Source organism: Heptranchias perlo, chromosome 20, assembly GCF_035084215.1.
Source record: "Heptranchias perlo isolate sHepPer1 chromosome 20, sHepPer1.hap1, whole genome shotgun sequence".
NCBI classification, from domain to species: Eukaryota; Metazoa; Chordata; class Chondrichthyes; order Hexanchiformes; family Hexanchidae; genus Heptranchias; species Heptranchias perlo.
Window position 1 is genome coordinate 3,218,497 of NC_090344.1, and position 21,601 is coordinate 3,240,097.

At 44.3% G+C, this 21,601-nt stretch overlaps 3 non-coding genes across 3 annotated transcripts; 1 reads left to right on the plus strand and 2 right to left on the minus strand.

Annotated features, from left to right (window-relative positions):
- Window positions 1–5,657: 5,657 nt before the first annotated feature.
- On the minus strand, window positions 5,658–5,739 carry trnas-cga (transfer RNA serine (anticodon CGA)). Its single transcript has one exon. It is a non-coding gene; the product is annotated as a tRNA-Ser (tRNA).
- Window positions 5,740–10,487: 4,748 nt separating this feature from the next.
- Window positions 10,488–10,560, plus strand: trnai-aau (transfer RNA isoleucine (anticodon AAU)). Its single transcript has one exon. It is a non-coding gene; the product is annotated as a tRNA-Ile (tRNA).
- A 6,017-nt stretch (window positions 10,561–16,577) lies between these two features.
- On the minus strand, window positions 16,578–16,651 carry trnan-guu (transfer RNA asparagine (anticodon GUU)). The gene has a single exon. It is a non-coding gene; the product is annotated as a tRNA-Asn (tRNA).
- Between the last annotated feature and the right edge of the window lie 4,950 nt (window positions 16,652–21,601).

Here is a 21,601-nt window from a genome sequence, read left to right on the forward strand (position 1 = left end):
TGTGCAGCTCGTTATTTTACCTAATTTGTGGAATTGAGCGACAAAACAACACTGTGGTGTTTGTTCAGGAGAAAACGGATAACCGAATGACTGTTCAAAAACGCCCTTTCATTGCACAGACAGACCTCTCATGGAATGTGTCTGTAACACGTTAATTTAAAGACACGTTCTTGTTTCTGGGCTCGTTGGGGTTGGGGTATATTTCGCGATTTGAGTTTCAAACACGGAAGTAGTCCTAATTTGGATCAAGACTTGTGATCTTGACCTGCGGTGCAAACGTTTGCAAAGAGGGAAAGGAAGTCCCCAAATCACTCCACCTGAATCGCCAGGCCCGGATGAAATACATCCCAAGCTGTTAACAGAAGCAAGGAAGGAAATAGCGGAGGCTCTGACCATCATTTTCCAATCCTCCCTTGTTACAGGTGTGTTGCCGGAGGATTGGAGGACTGCTGAAGTTGTACCGTTGTTTAAAAAGGGAGAAAGGAAGAGATCGAATTATTGTAGGCCAGTCAGCCTAACCTCGGTATTGAGCACAATTCTGGGGGAAAGTATTAATCTTCATTTAGAAAGGGACGGATTAATGAAGGGCAGTCAGCATGGATTTGTTAAGGGAAGGTCGTTTGAATTGAATTTTTTTGGAGGTATCAAGGAAGGTGGATGAGTGTAGTGCGTTTTTTGTAGTCTACATAGATTTTCGCGAGGCTTTTGACAAAGTCCTACATGGCAGATTGGTCAAAAGTGTAAAAGCCCATTGGATCCAAGGGAAATTGGCAAGTTGATCCAAAATTGACTGAGTGGCAGGAAGCAATGGTCGACGGGTGTTTTTGTGACTGCAAGGCTGTCTCGAGTGGGGTTCCGCAGGGATCCGTACGAGGTCGCTGCTTTTCGTAGCACAGATCATTGATTTGGATTTAAATGTACGGGGTATTATTAACAATTTTGCAGAAGATGCAAAAATTGGTCGTGTGGTTGATGGTGAGGAGGGAAGCTGTGGACTGCAGGAAGATATCAGTGGAATGGACAGGTGGATAGAATAGTGGCAAATGCAATTCAATCTGGAGAATGAGGTAATGCATTTAGGGAGGGCAAACAAGGCAAGGGAATACACAATAAATATTGAAACTAATTTGCCATTTACACGCCCATTTTGCAAGTTTACTGACGTCTTCCTGTATTTTTCGCTTTGCATTAACGACAGCTCCCAATTATGTGCTGTCTGTCAATTTTGAAATTGTATTTCCGATTCCTATGACTAAATCATTAATGTAAATTGTGAACAACAGTGGTCCCATCACCGATAAATTGTGAACAACAGTTGTCCCAACACCGATAAATTGTGAACAACAGTGGCCCCAGCGCCGATAAACTGTGAACAACAGTGGACCCAGCACCGATAAATTGTGAACAACAGTTGTCCCAGCACCGATAAATTGTGAACAACAGTGGACCCAGCACCGATAAATTGTGAACAACAGTGGCGCCAGCACCGACATATTGAGAACAACAGTGGTCCCAGCACCGATAAATTGTGAACAACTGTGAACCCAGCACCGATAAATTGTGAACAACCGTGAACCTGACGATACCGGATTTCTTTACCCTTAGTCTGGTTCAGCAATAACTGATGAGAATAACACTTGAAAGTTTAACACAATTTATTAGCTGCAGCTGACCTTATCTATAGAATTGATTTCAACTCTTGACAGAGTCTGGTCAATCTCATAGAGCAGGCAAAATTACATAGGCAGATCCACACAATTATACATTTTCAGAGTGGGGAGGGACATGAGTAGCAAGGGGTTAAAACCAATCATAAACTGAGTCTTGGCAAGCCATGCTAACTGACATAATGACCGATCACTCACAGGTAATACTTGTTCATGCGTGTGACAAGGAAAAGGGCGGCTACCTTATCTCTGGCTTGGGATGTTTTTTGACCTTGCCTGCAAAGGGAGATCCATTCAATAATGCAGCTGCATGACAACTCCTTATACTAGAATTCAACTTTATCATATCTCTTTGCTTGATTAACACAAGGCAGGCTTGTACATAAAGAAAATTAATAACGTAAACAGGTGGTCAAAGAAGAAGCTCATTGTTTCTAATTCTAGCCAGCAAAATGGGCTACTTATATTAACCATTGGTTCACCACACTGCTACTTCGCTATGGAGGTATCTCACTATAAACCACTAAAAGCTTACCCCATATGCAATTTATTAAAAGGGCGCCCCGTATGCATTCTCAAACCCAGCACTGATAAATTGTGAACAACAGTAATCCCAGCACCGATAAATTGTGAACAACAATGGTCGCAGCACCGATAAATTGTGAACAACAGTGGTCCCAGCACTGGTAAATTGCGAACAACAGTGGTCCCAGCACCGATAAATTGTGAACAACAATGGTCGCAGCACCGATAAATTGTGAACAACACTGGTCCCAGCACTGGTAAATTGCGAACAACAATGGTCGCAGCACCGATAAATTGTGAACAACAGTGATCCCAGCACCGACAAATTGTGAACAACAGTGGTCCCAGCACTGGTAAATTGTGAACAACAGTGGTCCCAGCACTGATAAATTGTGAACAACAGTGGTCCCAGCACTGGTAAATTGTGAACAACAGTGATCCCAGAACCGATAAATTGTGAAGAACAGTGATCCCAGCACCGACAAATTGTGAACAACAGTGGTCCCAGCACCGATAAATTGTGAACAACAGTGGTCCCAGCACCGACAAATTGTGAACAACAGTGGTCCCAGCACCGATAAATTGTGAACAACAGAGGTCCCAGCACCGACAAATTGTGAACAACAGTGGTCCCAGCACTGTTAAATTGTGAACAACAGTGGTCCCAGCACTGGTAAATTGTGAACAACAGTGATCCCAGAACCGATAAATTGTGAACAACAATGGTCGCAGCACCGACAAATTGTAAACAACAGTGGTCCCAGCACTGGTAAATTGTAAACAACAGTGGTCCCAACACCGATAAATTGTAAACAACAGTGGTCCCAACACCGATAAATTGCGAACAACAGTGGTCCCAGCACCGGTAAATTGTGAACAACAGTGGTCCCAGGACTTTTGACCTTGAACTGCATTTGAAATTTCTGCATAAAATGAAATGAAGTGCCCAAATCGCCCCACGTGGCTCTCAAACGCAATGGGAAGAAGTTCAATGCGAACAATCAGGAATTTAAAGGCAACTCAACGACCTGCACTTTCTTTGAATAAGTTTTGTTAGCCATTATATTTGACCGTGAAATCGCTCTCGGCTTTCATCTTGCTGAAGCAGAGTGTGGCCGCTTTGTATCTGCGAGCATGTCGGTGACGTGATTAGCTTTGACACTGATCGCTTCCAATTTGTAAAATTTCACCAAGCGTCAGCGAAATGAAACCGAGAATCGAATTGTCCCTGTAAGTGATGAATTGAAGGGATTGGTGCTCCAAGCAGATTTGGAAAATGCACAGTGCAATCGGTCAGGAGTTCGAAATCCACCCTCCAGCCACTCACCAATCATATTAACTGAGCTTTACTCTGGTCCAGTGTCACCGCACTGAAATCGAGTATTTCTCCGGCATGTTTTTCTTCATAGTTGCTGGTTTAAGAGTGAAGACCGGCTGTTTGGATTTTCACTCCTACAAGCTTCAACCATTCATTTTGGACTGACTGTAGACAGTTGTTATATTGGTCGCTGCAAACTCAAAGTTTAGCCCAATTAATTATTGGTTCAGCAGGTGACCTCTTCACCTGTCTCGTTGGTGCTGTCGGTTTGCACGGAAGTTTGATGGTTCGAGCTGTTATTTGATTTTTCCTCAGGATTCTTCGCCTCAAAGTTCCAGGGTTTCAATGTATTTTTTGGAAGCAAGAAAATTACAATTCTCCTTGGCAGACAAGCCCCCGAAAGGCCAGAAGGGAGGCCGCACTCGCTGCAGGAGAGCTGGTTCGCTGTGACATGGAGATTTCTGTAGTGAGCGAGATCAGACTGTTCCTATGTTCAGAAAATAAATGTCACACCCTTTATGTTGGAAAAGCAAAACGGTGGGGATTTTTGTATCAGATGTTGCTCGTTGCGTTACTTTCATCTTGATCGTAGAACCGGTTCGGGCGTTCTTGTCATAAAAGGCGACAATTTCCTATTCATTTTAAATTTAACAACAGCTGCACTGAGCTTTGAATCATACCCTTAAGATACAGTCTATAAAATGATGAAATTTGATCACCTGCAAAGCATAAAAATCTGATTAAAGTTTTGACTGTCTCTCGGTAACCACGTCAACATCTCCTTCAGTATGAAATAGAAAGTTATCGTTTGATTAATGGTGAATAAAACAGTCATTCATCTACCAACAGGGTTTAATTAGTTTCATGTAATTAATTTAATAACTTTTGCTAAAGTTAATTGCCTGACTTGGAATCGAACTCATGCGTTGGTGGGAGCATTAAATTCTCACCATCAGTCCATCGGGGAGCGCCCAAGATTGCGCACGGAACACAACAGAACTGGTAAGATTTACTTTTCTTTCACTCTTCCGTGATTCTTTCAGCTCTGTGTTTATTTTCAGGCCTCTTATCTCTCCCTTCTTTTCAGCTTCTGACTGCGGATATTCTTTTGGTTAAATATGAATAATATAGAATATCTCACAGCCCCAGTAGATGTGCTCCTTCTCTGTACAGTTCTGTACAAAATCAAACTGTACGTTTATAACGACGGTGTCTCTCCTTCACCCCCGACAGAAGCAGGAGGAGATGCCACTTTAAACTGCCAGTTGCTTCAAATGATTCATGATGGACCTGCGTGGCCTTGCAGTTTTCCCAGGAGCTGCATTCAGGTTCGTGAATTTTGGAAATGGAAACATGTCCATCAGCAGCTTGAGGGAGTATTTTACCTCACTTTCCATTTCATGTACATGCCTACTTGCACTTGGTGCTGTCATTGCCTGAACATCACCTTCTGTCGCGATAGTGGTTTGAACAGAAAATGCCATTTTGTGCGAGCAGCTTGTCTGGCAGGAAAATTACCTGAATTACGAAGGGGCAAGTAGGAAAGGCCGCGTTGGTCTGCCTGTTCGCAGCAAAGAATTTTCAGCGTTTCCTTGTGGCCCAGTGTTTCGATTCGGTCATCACCATGGCAACGGATCGATTGGTGTCTGTCTCGACATCCGCATTTAAACACTCTACTATAAGTGCACTGTACTCAAATTGCTGATGTTTTCACTGTAAGGGCGAAAAGACATAAATGTGTGTATATTAGCTAAAAATTCATCAGCTGGGTTGCACCTTTGCTTCTCCCCCCGTCTCAGTCTTTCCATCTTTACCCTTCTCTGCTGGTGTTGCAGGTTCGATCATCTTTGGCCGTTCAAGAAAGCCTGAGAAGTCCATCAGGGGAAAACTCAGAGAGTCAAGAGACAGAGACAGGGAGAGATTAAAGTGTAGAAACAAATAGTATAAATATCAAGCTCTGCGAACGAGCAGAATTTAAGATGGAGCTTGGGAGAGATTCTTTCACGTGCCGTGCAACTTTGCAAGTGACCATTGGGCTCCGAATGAGAAGCGTTTGCCGCGCTGGAGCATCTCTCTGAGGGAGGGAACACGGTCCGTTCACTCCAGTTCATATTTATTTGAGCATTGAACAAATCTTTAAGAAATAGCGCTACGAGCAGGATTCGAACCTGCGTAGGAAAACCCCATTGGATTTCGAGTCCAACGCCTTAACCACTCGGCCATCGCAGCTATGAAATGATCTGACAGCTACTGCTACCAAAAGGGTGCAACCAGTGCAGAATTCGGTGCCACCCACAGCCGATCGGCCATCTGACAATCCATCCGATCACTTTTTCTCTTCTGATGTGCAGCAATGTGAAGTTGTACACTAACTATTTCATATCAACAATATTAGGCTCTCCTTTCCACATTCGTTTTCAATGTGCGACTTGTAATGCCAAGTGAGACTTTGCAGAATTAATTGCTCTAAAGTTACATTGTTGTCTCCCTCGGCATCCGCAGATTATCCACTCTCCCACAAGTCTAACAGTGACAACACTTCAAAAATACTTCATTGGTTGTAAAGCACTTTGGGACGTCTTGAGGTCGTGAAAAGCGCTTTATAAATACAAGACTTTCTTTCTTTTTATAGTGGAATAAAATTACTGATGTTTACACTGTGAGGACGAAGAGACATTAATGTGTAGACATTCGCTGCGAATTCATCATCTGGGTTAGATTTTTACTTTTCCTACCGTCTCAGTCATTCTATCTTGACCCTTCTCTGCTGGTGTCGCAGGTTCGATCAGCTATGGCCGTTCAAGGCTGCCTGAGAAGTCCATCAGGGGGAAACACAGAGAGACAAAGACAGAGAGAGATAGAGAGATAAAAGTATAGAAAAAACCTAACATCAAGTTAGCAGAATTTAAGATGGAGATTGGGAATCATAGAAGCGTCACTGCACAGATGGAGGCCATTCGGACCATCGAGCCTTTGCCGGCTCTCTTTCAGTGCAATCCAGATCGTCCCATTCCCCCGTTCTTTCCACGTATACTTGCAAATATTTTCCCTTCAAATACTTATCCAATTCCTTTTAGAAACCACGATTAATTCTGCTTCCACCACCCTTTCAGCCGATGCATTCCAGATTATATCTACTCGCTAGTTTAAAAAGTTTTTCCTCATATCGCCTTTGGTTCTTTTGTCAACCACCGTAAATCTGCGTCCTCTGGTTCTCGACCCTTCCGCCAACGGGAGCAGTTTCTCTTTATTTACTTTATCTAAACCCGTCATGATTTTGAACACTTCTATCAAATCTCCACTCAACCTTCTCTGCTCGAAGGGAACAACTTCAGCTTCTCCAGTCCACCCGCGTAACTGAAGACCTCATCCCTGGAACCATTCCAGTTAATGTTTCTGCACTCTGTCTGAGGCCTTCACATCCTTTATAAAGTGCGGTGCCCAGTTTTGGACAGTTGTGGAATATTGTGAAGTTCCCTTCACATATCTTGATATTTGGCAAGAGACCACTGGGCTCCCAGTTAAAATGATCTGCCGCGGTGGAGTATCTCTCTGAGGGAAGGAATTGCAGCCCGTTATCTCCAGATCGTATTTATTTGAGCATTGAACAAAACTTTACACAATAGCGCCGATAGCACGATTCCAACTTCTGCCGGAATACCCCATTGGGTTTCAGATCGAACATCTTAACCACTCGACTACCGCAGCTGCGAACGCCTTTGATGCACGGCTGTAAATCAGAATGCACAGGGTAGTCACAGGAGATTTGTGAGACTATATGTTCTTTCAGACAGGTTTCCAACTGGACACATGCAGCCGCTACAGTCCGGACGTTGCTGTTTCACTGGTAAAATTCTCACCTGCCACCCGAGGAGACGGGGATTGATTCCCGGCCGATTCAAGAGCATTTTCATTCTGTACCGATGAGATCGCCTGAAAAAGGATACATTCACATTCAGCTTCAATCTGCACACGACGTTGAGACATTTTCCTTTCCCTGTGTGGTGTTGCGTCCACAAACCCTCTGCGTTCTGGCCTCTGAACGTCAAACATGGTCTAGAATTAAGTCAATCCTATATTCTGCAACGCTGGAAAGATGTGGGAAACAAATGAATGAATTTCCACTGAAAATAGTGACACAGGAGGGCTCGTCCAGGAATTTGAACCCCGGACCTCTCACATATCAATTAGTGAAACGCCCAAAGTGAAAACCATAATCCGAGACCAACGAGCCGTCAGTAACACAGCCGTGCAACCAGTCGAAAGTTTCCCTGCTACCCACAACCGATCGCCTATCCTTTTAGACCGCTCTGTCCATCCAATCATCGAATCATAGAATGGTTAAAGCACAGAAGGAAGTCAATTCGGCCTATCCAGACCGTGCCATCTCTTTGTAAGAGCAATCCAGTTAGTCTCATTCCCCCGCTGTTGCCCCGTGGCCCTGCAATTTTTCCCTTCAAATATTTATCCAATTCCTTTTTGAAAGCCACGATTGAATCTGCTTCCACCGTTTGAGACAGCACATCTGGATCATAACAACTCTCTGCGTAAAAAAAGTTTTACTCATTTCGCGTTTGGTTTCTTTGCCAATCACCTTAAATCTATGTCGTCTGGTTCCCGACCTTTCTGCCAATGGGAACAGCTTCTCTTTATTTACTTTTTCTAAACCCTTCATGATTTTGAACACTTCAATCAAATCTCCTTTCAACCGACTCTGCTATAAGAACAATCCCAACTTCTCCAGTCTGTCCACATAACTGAAGTCCCTCATCTCTGGAGCCATTCTAGTAAATCTTTTCTGCACCCTCTCTAAGGCCTTCACATCCTTCCTAAAATGCGGTGCCCAGAATTGGACACAATGCTCTGGTTGTGGCCGAACCAGTGTTTATAAAGGTTCAACATAACTTTCTTGAGTTTGTATTCTATGCCTCTATTTATAAAGCCCATGACCACGTTCTCAGCCTGTCCTGCCACCTTCAAAGATGTGTGCACATATGCCCCCAGGACTCTCTATTCCAGCACCTCATTTGTATCATTTAGTTTATATTGCCTCTCCTCATTCTTCCTGCCAAAATATATCAGTTCGCACTTCTCTGCATTAAATTTTATCTGCCATGTGTCCGCCCATTCCACCAGCCCGTCTGTGTACTCTTGAAGACGATTATTATCCTCTTCACTGTTCACTACAATTCCTAGTTTTGTGTTATCTGTGAATTTTGAAATTGTTCCTGTACGGACAAGTCCAAATCATTAATATATATCAAAAAGCAGTGGTCCTCGTCCAGACCCATGGAAAACAACACTGTCTACCTTCCTCCAGTCCGAAAAAAATCCGTTCACCACGACTGTCTGTTTCCTGTCATTTATCCAATTTAGTATCCATGCTTTTATTCCATGGGCTTCAATTTTGCTGACAAGCCTATTATGTGGCACTTTACTTCATCGAAAAACTCAAATCGAGTTAGTTAAACAAGATTTGCCTTTAACAAATTCGTGTTGGCTTTCCTTTATTAATCTACACTTGTCGAACTGGCTGTTATTTTTATCCCGTATTTATCGTTTCCTAAAGCTTCTCTACCACCGAGGTTTAACTGACTGTCCTGTAGTTGCTGGGTTTATCCTTGCACACGTTTTTAAAAAGGGAGTAACATTTGAGATTTTCCAGTCGTCTGGCACCACCCCCATATCTCAGGACGATTGGAGATTATGGCCAGCAACTCTGAAATTTTCACCCTTACTTCCCTCAGAAACCAAGGATGCATCCCATCCGGACCGTGTGACTTACCCACTTTAAGTACAGCCAGCCTTTCTAGTACCTCTTCTTTATCAATTTTTATCCCATCCAGCATCTCCACGACCTCCGCTTTTACTGACTCTGGCAGCTTCTTCTTCCTTGGTGAAGACAGATGCAAAGTACTCATTTAATACTTCAGCCTTGCCCTCTGCCTCCGTGCATGCATCTGCTTTTCTGGCCCCGAATCTTAATTTGGATTCCGATGTGGTGCAATGTCAAGTTGCACACTAACTATTTCAAGTCAACAATATTGGTCACGTTTCATCAAATTCATTTATGGTGCATTTTCTTACAATGAAAACACGCATTGAAATCGGAGATATTGTATCGTCCCTTGGGGTCATCGGACCACCAAATTTTGGGTTAAGAGCTGAACGCGCTAAATGATTGTACCAGAGAAAAACATCACATCCCATGATTAACAATATTAATATTTCACCGAGCTCAAGCTTATGGTTGCAGTAACCAATGAACGTTGTTAAATTAATTCATGAAACTAATGAAATTCTGTGAAAGATGAATAATTGTTGTAACCGATAACTTTATGCTGCAGAATCACGGAAATACTAACATGGATAATGAAGCTTTAAATAAGTTTTTGTGCTTTGTCTGTGATGCACTTTCACCGTTTTCCACTTTCCAGACTGCATTTTAAGGGTCTGGTTTCAAATGTTGATAGTTTACGACACCTGGAATTTGGTACAGCCGTTGTTAAAGTTAACAGGAAGGAACAAGAATTGTCCCTTCTCCAAGCACAAGTTGACGCTTGGGGGTTTATCCGAAGCAAGTTCCTCAATACTATGTTTTTATGCGGGAACTGAAATCGAGCTTTTTCACGTAAAAGGCGAACATGACAAGCACTACACCACAGAAACCTCAGCACACGATTTTGGCAGTACCTCAGGGTCCTGCCCACTCGTTTCACAGCGGGGCAGTGTTTCAGGGGTGGGCTTTTCACTGTTCAGAACATAATTATCACGAGAATTAAATTTGTCGCATTAAAGTGCTCCTTATCTGTTAATTTCGATTTATACCCTTGCCAGTTTTATGCAGAAACAAGTAACAATGTTTAAGGGATGTGGTGTGTTCAATGTTCCTGCAATAACCGGATAACGCAGTGTGAGAAGTGAAACACAGACCACCCAATACGTGCCCCAAACCGATTGACCTAAACAATAAAAATGGCCTGTTAGCTCAGTTGGTTGGAGCGTGGTGCTAATAACGCCAAGGTCGCGGTTCGATCCCCGCATGGGCCCTTAGTAATTAATTATATTACTTTAGTGACTTTGAAAATCCGGACTTGAGTCACACGGAAATTCACGCAAAAAGTCAGAGGAAATTGTATTTGAAATAGCATTCGTTGCAATGTTTGATTTCTCTTTGCCCCTGGGACGGAGAAAAAAAATCTTTCTGTTCATTCTTCATTTATCCTTCTTTTCTCACTCACCTTTCCGTGTCTCCATCTCTTTCCGTCTGTCTCTTTTCCCATCTCTCCATTTCTTTCCATTTCCGGAACCATTTTTCCAGGTATGCTTTCTGACAAACATTACAACCTGTGTCACTCAGTGTCCGGGTATGTTCACTGACACACATTACAATCCCTGTCACTCAGTATCCGGGTATGTTTACTGACACACATTACAATCCGTGTCACTCAGTATCCGGGTATGTTTACTGACACACATTACAATCCGTGTCACTCAGTATCAGGGTATGTTTACTGACACACATTACAAACTGTGTCACTCAGTATCCGGGTATGTTTACTGACACACATTACAATCCGTGTCACTCAGTATCCGGGTATGTTTACTGACACACATTACAATCTGAGTCACTGAGTATCTAACAATGTGAAGCAACGAGTTTTATTCCCGTTGTGATATCTCTCTGTCGGTTTGCTGATAAACGTTTAACTCGGGGCTTGTTCCCTTTGATGATCACAAGCAGTTAGAAACAGACAGAGCGGAGATGAGGAAAATGCATCAGTTTAGGAATCAAATGCTTCAAATCACATGTTCGCCGGCGCTGAGAGAGGCAAAAAACAGAGAAAAATGCAGAAAGAAATAAAGCTAAATAAAGATGCTATCAATATTTCTCATCCTTGATGCTTCTCTACTCCTTCCCCAAGCCTCCAGCGCCGGTTAAAATTTCTGTGTAAATTAAGGCGAGATTCGACCCAAAGAACGAGATCCAAACAACCAAATGTTGCTGAAATTCGGGATTCAACCAGGGACTTTCCAATTTTTGGATTCTCAACTAAGCTATATCGACTCCATGCCAAGTTAGAGTGTATGGCGTTGCTTTGGAAAAAAACAAACATAAACCGAGTGGAATTGCCTCTCCCGCTCATTCCTTCCCTCGGGGGAATGGGACCCGACCAGATCCCGGAGCTCAGGTTATGTTAATGTTCTGCTGATGATATCTTAATATTATCTTGTGTTTGGGCCACTTTTAACCAGGTTCGTGGACACATTCTTCTATCATCCCGTCTCCCACATCGCGCCTCTCTCTCATTCATTCTTTCATCCATTGAATCAATCAGGTCGCGGGAATCAGAGCTCACCCTCAAACCCCCAACACACAAACCCCCAGTCAATAATTTACACTCTTTATAAACACAAAATGGTAATACACCAGGGGCGACTTCACAGTTATGGACACGGAACGAAATACACCAAAGTGTTTATAAACACAGAAAGTGGACACACCAGGGGAGACCACACAGTTTTGGACACGGAGTGAAAAACACTTTAGTTTTCATGAGAAGTTACAGAACACGTAATGTCTGTAAAATTTCCATTCTTTTCCCGGCACTGATGGACTCTGAAGGGAGAGATGGGCCCGCAGACACTCTGATCCGCACTGATCCCGAGCTGCAGGTGAATTGAAATAAAGTTCAATCAGTAGCAGCGAGCGGTTGGAGGGATATCAAAGTCCAGAATCAAGGAGGACATTTTTGATACTGCCCTTGAATCTAATTTATATCAAATACTCCTTGAACTCTCTGCCGGGGGAATTTGGAACTGAGGATCGCTTGTGAAATCAGCCTAAAGATAAAAACACAAACCACCCGAAGTGGGGCTCGAAACACGAGCCTGACAATAGAAAACTCAGCACAGGCCTGGGATATTCCTGCTCTGTGGGGCTCAGTCCCACTCCGGTGAGATCAGGAAACGCACCCCAGAACGGAAACTGTGCTTTTCCTGCTTTGTTTGGAGCAGGTGAACTGACTCTGCCCAGTGTGACTGCGTCGATGAGTTTCCAGCTCTGATGGGTAATTGAATTCCTTCCCACAGTCACCACATTTCCACGGTTTCTCCGTGGTGCGGGTGTCCTTGTGTCTCTCCAGGTTGGACGATCAGTTGAAGCCTCGTCCACACACAGAACACGTGTACGGTTTCTCCCCGCTGTGAATGGTGCGGTGTTTTTTCAGTCTGTGTAACTGGTGAAAGCTCTTTCCACAGTCAGTGCACTGGAACACTCTCACTCGGGTGTGTGTCTCGGTACTTTTCCAGTCACACTGATGTTTGAAATCTTGTCCCACAGACAGAAAAGACAAACATTTCTCCTTCCACATTCAAAGGTCGATGATATTCAGGTCCTGATGAATCGAGTGACTCTGTCAGATCTTGATGTGATATTTGGTTTGAATTTCCCGTCTGCAAATCCTCCCCTTCTGATACCCTGTAAAAGTTCACAAAAGTCATCACTCTAAATAAAGGATCGAAATTTGGAACAGACAATTCTAGTTTCGATGGAACTTTCCATCCTCTCTTTTCCGCCAAAGCCGTAAATCCCCGTCCCACACACTCTCCCTCCTCCCTGTGCTGAAATCCAAACCCATCCCACCATCTCCAATATTTCTTCCCTCCACTCCCAGTTTTCTCCCTCCCTCTCCTCTGGTTAGGTTCAGTTCTAAACCCGCTGTGGGCAGAGTGAGAAGAAAATAAATGAGGCACTGGGACCCTGAAGCCCCGCCCACTCTTTTTTCCTGTGCCAAGATGGCCGCGCATGCGCCAAGATTCTACCATGACTTCCGCTCGCAAGATGGCGGCCTGTCACACTGCTTTTCAGACGGCTGCCGGTCGGGCCTGTCACCGAGCTGCAAACACTGGGCCTGTGGACGCATATTTGAGGCCTCAAGATGCGATCAGGTGCTTGTGAACCTTCTCCGCCTACCCACAGGTCCCATTCCTCCCCCGTCTTCTCCCGGCCTCCGACTCGCCTCTTCCTCCTCAGTCCTTCGCCACCACTCGCACTGCTCATGCTCAGAGCACGGCCCGGTCCTGCCACTGCGCACGATTCTCCTGTAGTCATTGATAGGGCACATTCTGAGGCGCGGGGGATTGTGGGGAAATGCCCCGCCATTGAATGCCGGAATTGCCGAACAGAAAATTAATCATTGTCATCCCATCGAGGTTGGTGCCAGGGAGGCAACAAACATAATAAATAAATTATACAGAAACCCGAGTGCTCAGCCGTTCCCCATGGTGCGAGGTAAACTGGCCGCTACTTTTCCGTTCGTGAGTCGCAACTCAGGCCCGACCCGCCCAGTCTTGTTTAATTGCTAAATGTTCTCTAACTCGAATTCAGACCTGTCATTCTCAGGGAAACTGACGAGGTCTCATTTTTTTCTGGCTTTAATAAGCTGGCAACAATTTTTGCAAAAGTGAAAAGAGGAGAAAAATTCCACGAGCGATGCCTCAATACACAAGGGACCACGTACACCGTGACACCAAATCGAGGGCAACTTACACGGGACACCAAATCCGGGAACAACTTATACTGAGACACCAAATCCAGGACCACTTACACTTGGACCCCAAATCCAGGGACCACTTACACTGGGACACCAAATACAGGGATCAGTTGCACAGAGACACCAAATCCAGCGACCACGAAAATGGTGACATCCTTTTTGCACCTTCTCCAGTATCTCTATATCCTTCATATAATATGGAGACCAGAACTGTTCAAAGTACTCCAAGTGTAGTCCAATCAAGGTTTTATACAAGTTTAACATAACTTTCCAATTCTATCCCTCTAGAAATGAACCCCAGTGCTTGGTTTGCTTTTTTATGGCCTTTTTAAGCTGCATCACTAATTTTAGTGATTTGTGTATCTGTGTCCCCAGATCCCATTGCATTTCTACCCCATATACACTCTTATTGTACAAGCAGTATGTGGCCTCCTTGTTCTTGCGACCAAAATGCTCCACTTCATCCTCATCTTTATTAAAATTAATTTGCCAATTACACCCCCATTCTGCAAGTTTATTAATGTCTTCTTGTATATTCTTGTAGTCTTCATCAGTATCAGCTATACCCCGCCCCAAACTGGTGTCATCCGTAAATTTTGAAATTGTACATCCGATTCCCGAGTCCAAATCGTTTATATAAATTGTGGCCATGATGTGGAGATGCCGGTTATGGACTGGGGTTAACAATTGTCAACAATTTTACAACACCAAGTTATAGTCCAACGATTTTATTTTTAATCCCACAAGCTTTCGGTTCATCACCGGCATCTCCACATCATAAATTGTGAACAGTGGTCCCAGCACCGATCCTTGTGGAACACCACTTTCCACCTTTTACCAGTCTGAGTAGCGAACCTTAACCCCTACTTTCTGCTTTAATGCAGTGATCAAGAGAAACTTCTTTACACAGGGAGTTGTGAAACTGTGGAAATCACTTCCAAAGTTCTGTAATGACAAGTGGCCTCATGTTTTTATCCAAGACATCACACAGCCCAGTCATTTACTCCAAATGTTGATGCAATGGTTCAAGCTAAGAGGTGCCAGGTATTGGGAGCAGCAGTAGCAATAAATAAAATCTAAACGTAAGTAAGTACCAATATCGTTCATCTTCATCTATTTCTAGTTTAATAACTTTTGCTGAATGTGGCCCAGGCCAAGTGCCATAATATCGGATCAGGCTCATCATCCAAAATGAGTTTGACAAGCCTAAGATAGACAATGTGAAGCGGATTACCCTCATCCACTAACCCAGCAACTTCTTCAAAAAACTCAAGCAAGTTTGCAAGACACGATCTTCTTTCCCGGAAGCAGTGTTGAGGATGTCTAATGGCGCCTTCTCTTTACCCGTGGTCATAAACAGCATCTCTTCGGATCCCTTCAATCATATTCCCTCTGATCGATGTCACACCGATGGGCCTGTCATTCCCTGGCTCTGATTTGTCCCCTTTAATGAAAATGGGAACTACGTAAGCTATTTTCTAATCTCAGGAGACAATCGCTGACTCGACTGAGCTGTTGAAGATACACGCAAGGGGCTCACAGAGCACCCGTCTCATCTCTTTAAACACCCGTGGGTGAATATCATCGGGACCTGGAGCACAATCTATTTTGAGATTTCGTATTTTATCCAAGATGACATCCCTTTCTATTTTAATATTTATGATGTTATTGTCGACAGCACATCCCACAGCTGGAATCTGAGCATCATCCACAGGAGTGTAGGCTGATGAGAAATAGTCATTTAACAGCTCTGCCATAGCCTGGGAATCTGTCCTGAACTGCCTTTCAGTGGACCTAAACTATCTTGAATGGTCTTCTGACTCCTGACGCAGCTGAAAAGGCGTTTGCTTTTATTCCCACAATTGTGCACCATCTGCTTTTCCAATGATCTCGTAGCTTGTCTAATGGCTGCTTTTGTCTCCCTCGATTGTGGGTGATATTTGACACTATCCTCCTGTAAACTGAATTCATCCTGATCTGACCTGAGTTAAATGTAAGACAGTTCGGGGAGTCAGGAATCATTCACCCTGAGACCTAAACTTACAGGTAAAACCCCAGACGGTTCCTTCGTAAGGATTCCTCTGGTTCCTCGGCATATATTTGTCAGGATGCCGAAACCCAGCTTTCTTACAGTCCACTCCTGGAGGTCCCATTCCCTGAGCCTACAACCTTCAGCAGTGTCAGTGGTGGAGTTCACAAATGAACTGAAACCCTTCGGAATGCGAAAACAATTTTGCGTTTCCAAAATAAAAGGACTGACATTTATCGTGGAAACAGTCTGGTGTCGCTCACTGCAGAAACATCCATGTCAAAGTGAAGCGGCTCTCCTGCAATCTTTGGACCTTGTCTGTCAAGAAGAATTCTGATTTTCGTGAAGGCAATCTCAAGTTAAATGGTGGAAGATCGGTCGTGCTCAGCTGGCCATCGAAACCGTGCATTTTTTGCAGACAAAACATATATTTGAAAACAGGAAATACGAGACCATGAAACTTAAGGTAAAATTTTCCCTCCCGTCCCTGGGTGGGCTCGAAGCACCAACCTTTCAGTTAACAGCCGAACGCGCTAACCGATTGCGGCACAGAGACACGACACGTTTGTTTTTGAGCCATTTGAGCCAACGAGCTAAAAATTCAGGTTGCCGCGATCAATATAACATCTCTCCACCATCAGTTTACTTTTCCAAAATAAAGGGTGTGAAGCTTGCTGAGTGAAAATCTGTCCTGTATTATTTCTGAACATTAAACTCACCTTGCCATTAAACATCTGTATGTTGGAAGTCTTAGTCGCATCGTGGCAGAGAGGATTGATTTTTCGAGCTGTGATTCTCCATTCTCTATTCCAGTAATATTCAGGTGTGGTGAAAATGAGAGGAGATGAAACGAGCAGGTCCAACGAGCAGGTCTGTGACACTACACGGTGTCTACAAAGGTGCCTCTTGTTCTTACAGTGCAGCGGACGGCAGTTTTCACCATTAAACCAGTAACTATGATGTTAAGAAAAAATGTGGCCGACAAACATTCGATTTCAGCGCGGTGACACTGGGTCAGAGCAAAGTTCAGTTAATGCGATTGCCGAGTGGCGAGAGGTTGGATTTGGAACTCCTGTGCGGCTGCACTGCGCATTGTCCAGATCTGCTTGGAGCGATATTCCCTTCAATTCATCACTGACAGGGACAGTTTGATTCAATGTCTCTTTTCTCTTGTAATTGGTGAGATTTCAAAAGTTGAACACCACCCGTGCTGACCCCAACCTCGCCACTTCCACGCTGACAGATACAATGCGGTCACAGTCTGCTTCATTGAGATGAAAACCGAGAGCGATTTCACAGTCGAATGCTACGCGAACAAAACTCATTTAAAGAAAGTGCAGGTCGCAGAGGTGCCTTTAAAATCTCGATTATTCGAAGCAGAACTGGAAAATGCGCAATGCAGCCGCACAGGAATTCCAAATGAACTCTCCGTGGAGGAAAATGAGTGACAGGAGCAGAAGGAGATGCCACGTGAAAGATTTGGACCCAGACCTGCTGCATGAGACTTTAAATGTTGTCCACCTTTAACTGTAGCTCATAGTGTCAGAACTGTCACTGTTATCATTAGCCTTCTTGCACTCCTCAATAGCCCCAGGTTATCACAGCATCGCTTTCTTCAAATTGAATCCCAGTGTGAAAACTTACACGATTTCAAACCTAAGCAAAGGTGTGCGAGATTGGATGGAGAGTGCGAGTGGAGATCATGGACCGGGGTGTGGGGGCAGTGATATCATAACCTGAGCATTAAGATATCCCACATACCAAAGAAGCAGGGAGATGAGATATTTGTGTCTATTTTTCCCGGCATGTGCAAAATCCATCCCTTCTCAATGGCCAGTACCGTTCTTTCCCTCTCGCTCCCTGCTGTCCAGGTCAGGATGGGATTCATGAATTCCCCTGTGTTTTCATCAAGCATCTAATTCACCTGGCAGCTGGAGGAGTAGAGGAAGCGGGAGGGGAAGAACAGTCAGAAACAGGAGATGCCACGTGAAACGGGCCGAATCTTGTGTATGTCAGTTGCTTCAAATGATCCACTGCAGCCCTGCCTCGCCTCGCAGCTTTCCCATGAGTTGAATCGATTCGGCCGATGCGTGTGTGCATTTTGGAAATGTAAACAGAGACATCCGCTGCTCGTGGGAGCATTTCACCTCACTTTTCCATTTCATGCGCAGGCCTACCCGCACTCGGTACTGTCATGGCCTGAACAAGCCTTTTGTTTTCTCACAGAAAATGCCACTTTGTGCGAGCAGCTTTTCTGGACTGGACTGCACTGAGCTGGGACACAGAGAATATTCAATTAATGAAATCAGTACTTCAAACAGAAAACATTCTTCACTCACTCGTCCTGATACATTAGCGCCTCTATTCTTGAATTATTGTTTCATTCATTGCAAAATAGGAACAGGAATCGGCCATTCAGCCCCTCGAGCCTCCAGGTTAATACACACTTCGTGAGTTGGGGTGCCCAGAACTGAATGCAGTCCTCCAGATGGCGTCTCACCAGAGCTCTGTGCAGCTGTAACATAACTTCCACCTCTTTGTATTCGACCCCTCTATAGATAAACGGGGAGAGTGAGAGCTCAAGAGAGAAAGCGAGAGAGAGCAAAAGAAAGAGGGAGAGAGAGCACTACGCATTGGACAAACTTTCTCAGGAGTTCATTTGAAACCCCACTGAGCTTTCGAACCACTTGCTCCACCGCATCAAAAGTTCATAAGCGGCATATGGGTAATGTGAAATCATATAATTCATAACCAGTTTAGTCGCGCAATGGGGAGCACATCGGACTTTTCGCTCAGAAATTGTGTGTTCGCATCGAACCACCGTTAAATTTTAGTTCGTTGATTTCGGAGCTGGGAAGTGAAATTTTACAGCAAAACCGGAACAGGATCATTAATATCTGTCAAGGAAGGGAAACAGCCCCCATCCACTTTCTCTTATACAAGTGGCTCCAGTCCCACCCGAATTTATAATGCTTAATCCACTCTGAGCTGGATTGGCGAAACACTCTCAAGAAGGAGGCTCATCATCTGCTCACCGAGAAAGTCAATCTGCCGGACTTCCAGCTCTGTCAGACGGAATGTTCCTTCAGACAGGTTTCAAACTGGATACATTCATCCTGCTGCGGTGCGAGCATTGGTGCTTGAGGGGTAGAATTCTTGTTTGCAGTAATTCTATTCCTGTAAAAGTAGCACGTGAAGAACGCAAGATGGAAAGTATTGTGGCTGAGCGGTCTAACGCGCTGGTTTAAAACTCAAGCTAAATCCCATAATTTGTAGATGGATCAAAATCATAGTTTGTGGCTCCAATTCCGAAGCCTCCGTCTGTAAACTAAGAAGACTAAACATCTCATCTGCGATTGCGACAGAGTAGGCCGGAGGAACCACATGGCTGAAGAAATAACTAGATGCATTACGGAACACGCCAATTGTAAATAGAAACATAGAAAATAGGAGCAGGAGTCGGCCGTTCGAGCCTGCTCCGCCATTCAATACGACCATGGCTGATCCTGGACCTCAATATTATATTCCCGCTCTCTCCCCATACCCCTTGATGTCTTTTGTGTCCAGAAATCTATCCAGCTCCTTCTTACATATATTTATTGACTTGGCCTCCACAGTCTTCTGTGGTAGAGAATTCCATAGGTTCACCACCCTCTGAGTGAAGAAATTTCTCCTCATCTCAGTCCGAAATGTTCTCATCTGCTTTTGCAACAGCATACGCCGGAGGAACCACACGGCTATGCAAATAACGAGATGCATTTTGGAACACACCAATTGTACCTTCAACTCCGGCCGAAATTTTCACAAGTAAAAGGATTGGTTGGTTTCGGTGGGCCTCGACTAACAACCTCGCCATTTCCCGGCCGTGGACTGTCATATAAGGACCGCGCACTGACTGGTTGCGCCGCTGGAGCCCAGTCACTTTGATCACCTGTACCACTCTGCTAGAAAGAATCTTAAGTTGAGAGGCCTTTACCTGTGGAAACGTGTCCAGTCATTGCGATGAAAATAATATCTGAACTTTCACTTTCAGTTTCTTTCACATCCTCTACTCCATCGCACGACAATCGGGTTTTCTGCGAATAGGCCAAAATGAACATTGGCAGAAATTCTAACAGCAGTGGGATTCAAACCCACGCCTCCGTAGAAATTTGATGGAACACCTGAGACCGCGAGGGCACGCTACCATAATGTCACAGTAATGTTTAAAGAGCTGTTTAATGCTCAAATAAATGAATTGAAGCTAATTGACCGCATTTACCCCGTGCTGGGGTTGTTCTCGTTGGAGCAGAGAACATTGAGAGGAGATTTGATAGAAGTGTTCAAAATAATGTAAAGTTGAGATAAAGTAAATAAATAGAAACTGTTCCCATTGGCGGAAGGGTCGAGAAGCAGAGGACACAGATTTAAGGTGATTGTCAAAAGACCCAAAGGCGACATGGGGAACACTTCTTTACCAACGAGTAGTTGTAATCTGGAACGCGCAGCCTGAAAGGATGGTGGAAGCAGATCCAATCGTGGCTTTCAAAAAGGAATTTGATAAGCACTTGAAGGGAAAAAATGCAGGGCTGCCGGGAAGGAGTGGGGGAATGGGACTAACTGGATTGCTCTTACAATGAGCCTGCACGGGCTCGATTGGCTGAATAACTTCCTTCTGTACTGTAACCATACCTCAAGGGCAATGAGGGATGGGCAATAAATGCTGGCCTCGCCAGCGACGCCCACATCCCATGAACGAACTCAAAAAATAATGACTGTATAATTCTATTTATACAGTTTATTTTCATTGCATGCATTTCTCTATCTCTCCCTGTCTCTGTCTCTTGTGTTATCCCCTGATGGACTTCTCAGGCTTCCTTGAACGGTGATGGCTGATCTAACCTGCAACACCAGCAGAGGAGGTTAAAGAAAGATTGGGACAGGAGGAAAAATAAAGGGGCAACCCAGCTGCTGCAGTCAATGCCTACACATTAATGCCTCTTCGCTCTCACAGTGAAACAGAGGCACCAATTTGATTGAAGTATACTTAGAGCAGATTGTATATTAACACCATTCCGAGACAGACGGCAATCATATCATGGAATCATAGAAAGTTACCCCACAGAAGGAGGCTATTCGGCCCTTCGTGTCTGAGCCGTCCGAAAAAGAGGTATCGAGCCTCAACCCACTTTCCAGAGTTTGGTCCACAGTCTTTTGGTCCAAACCCTCTGCCTCCATGAATCGATCTCCTTGATGCTCCCAAATCAGAGTCGGGTTCTTACTACCCGTTTAATGTTTACATGCCTGTGGAAGACTTTTTGTCTGCCTTTTATGTTGGCCGCCAGTCGATTCTCAAACCCTCTCTTTGCCTCTCTTATTTCCCCTTTCAGTTCCCCTCTGAACTTTCTGCATTCTGCCTGGTGATTGAATTTTTAAAAAGTTAGGATGTCCGTCAGCCTGAAACAGAAAGTTATGAGTTGATTAATGGCGATTTGAACAACTATTCGTCTTTTTTCAGAGTTTAATG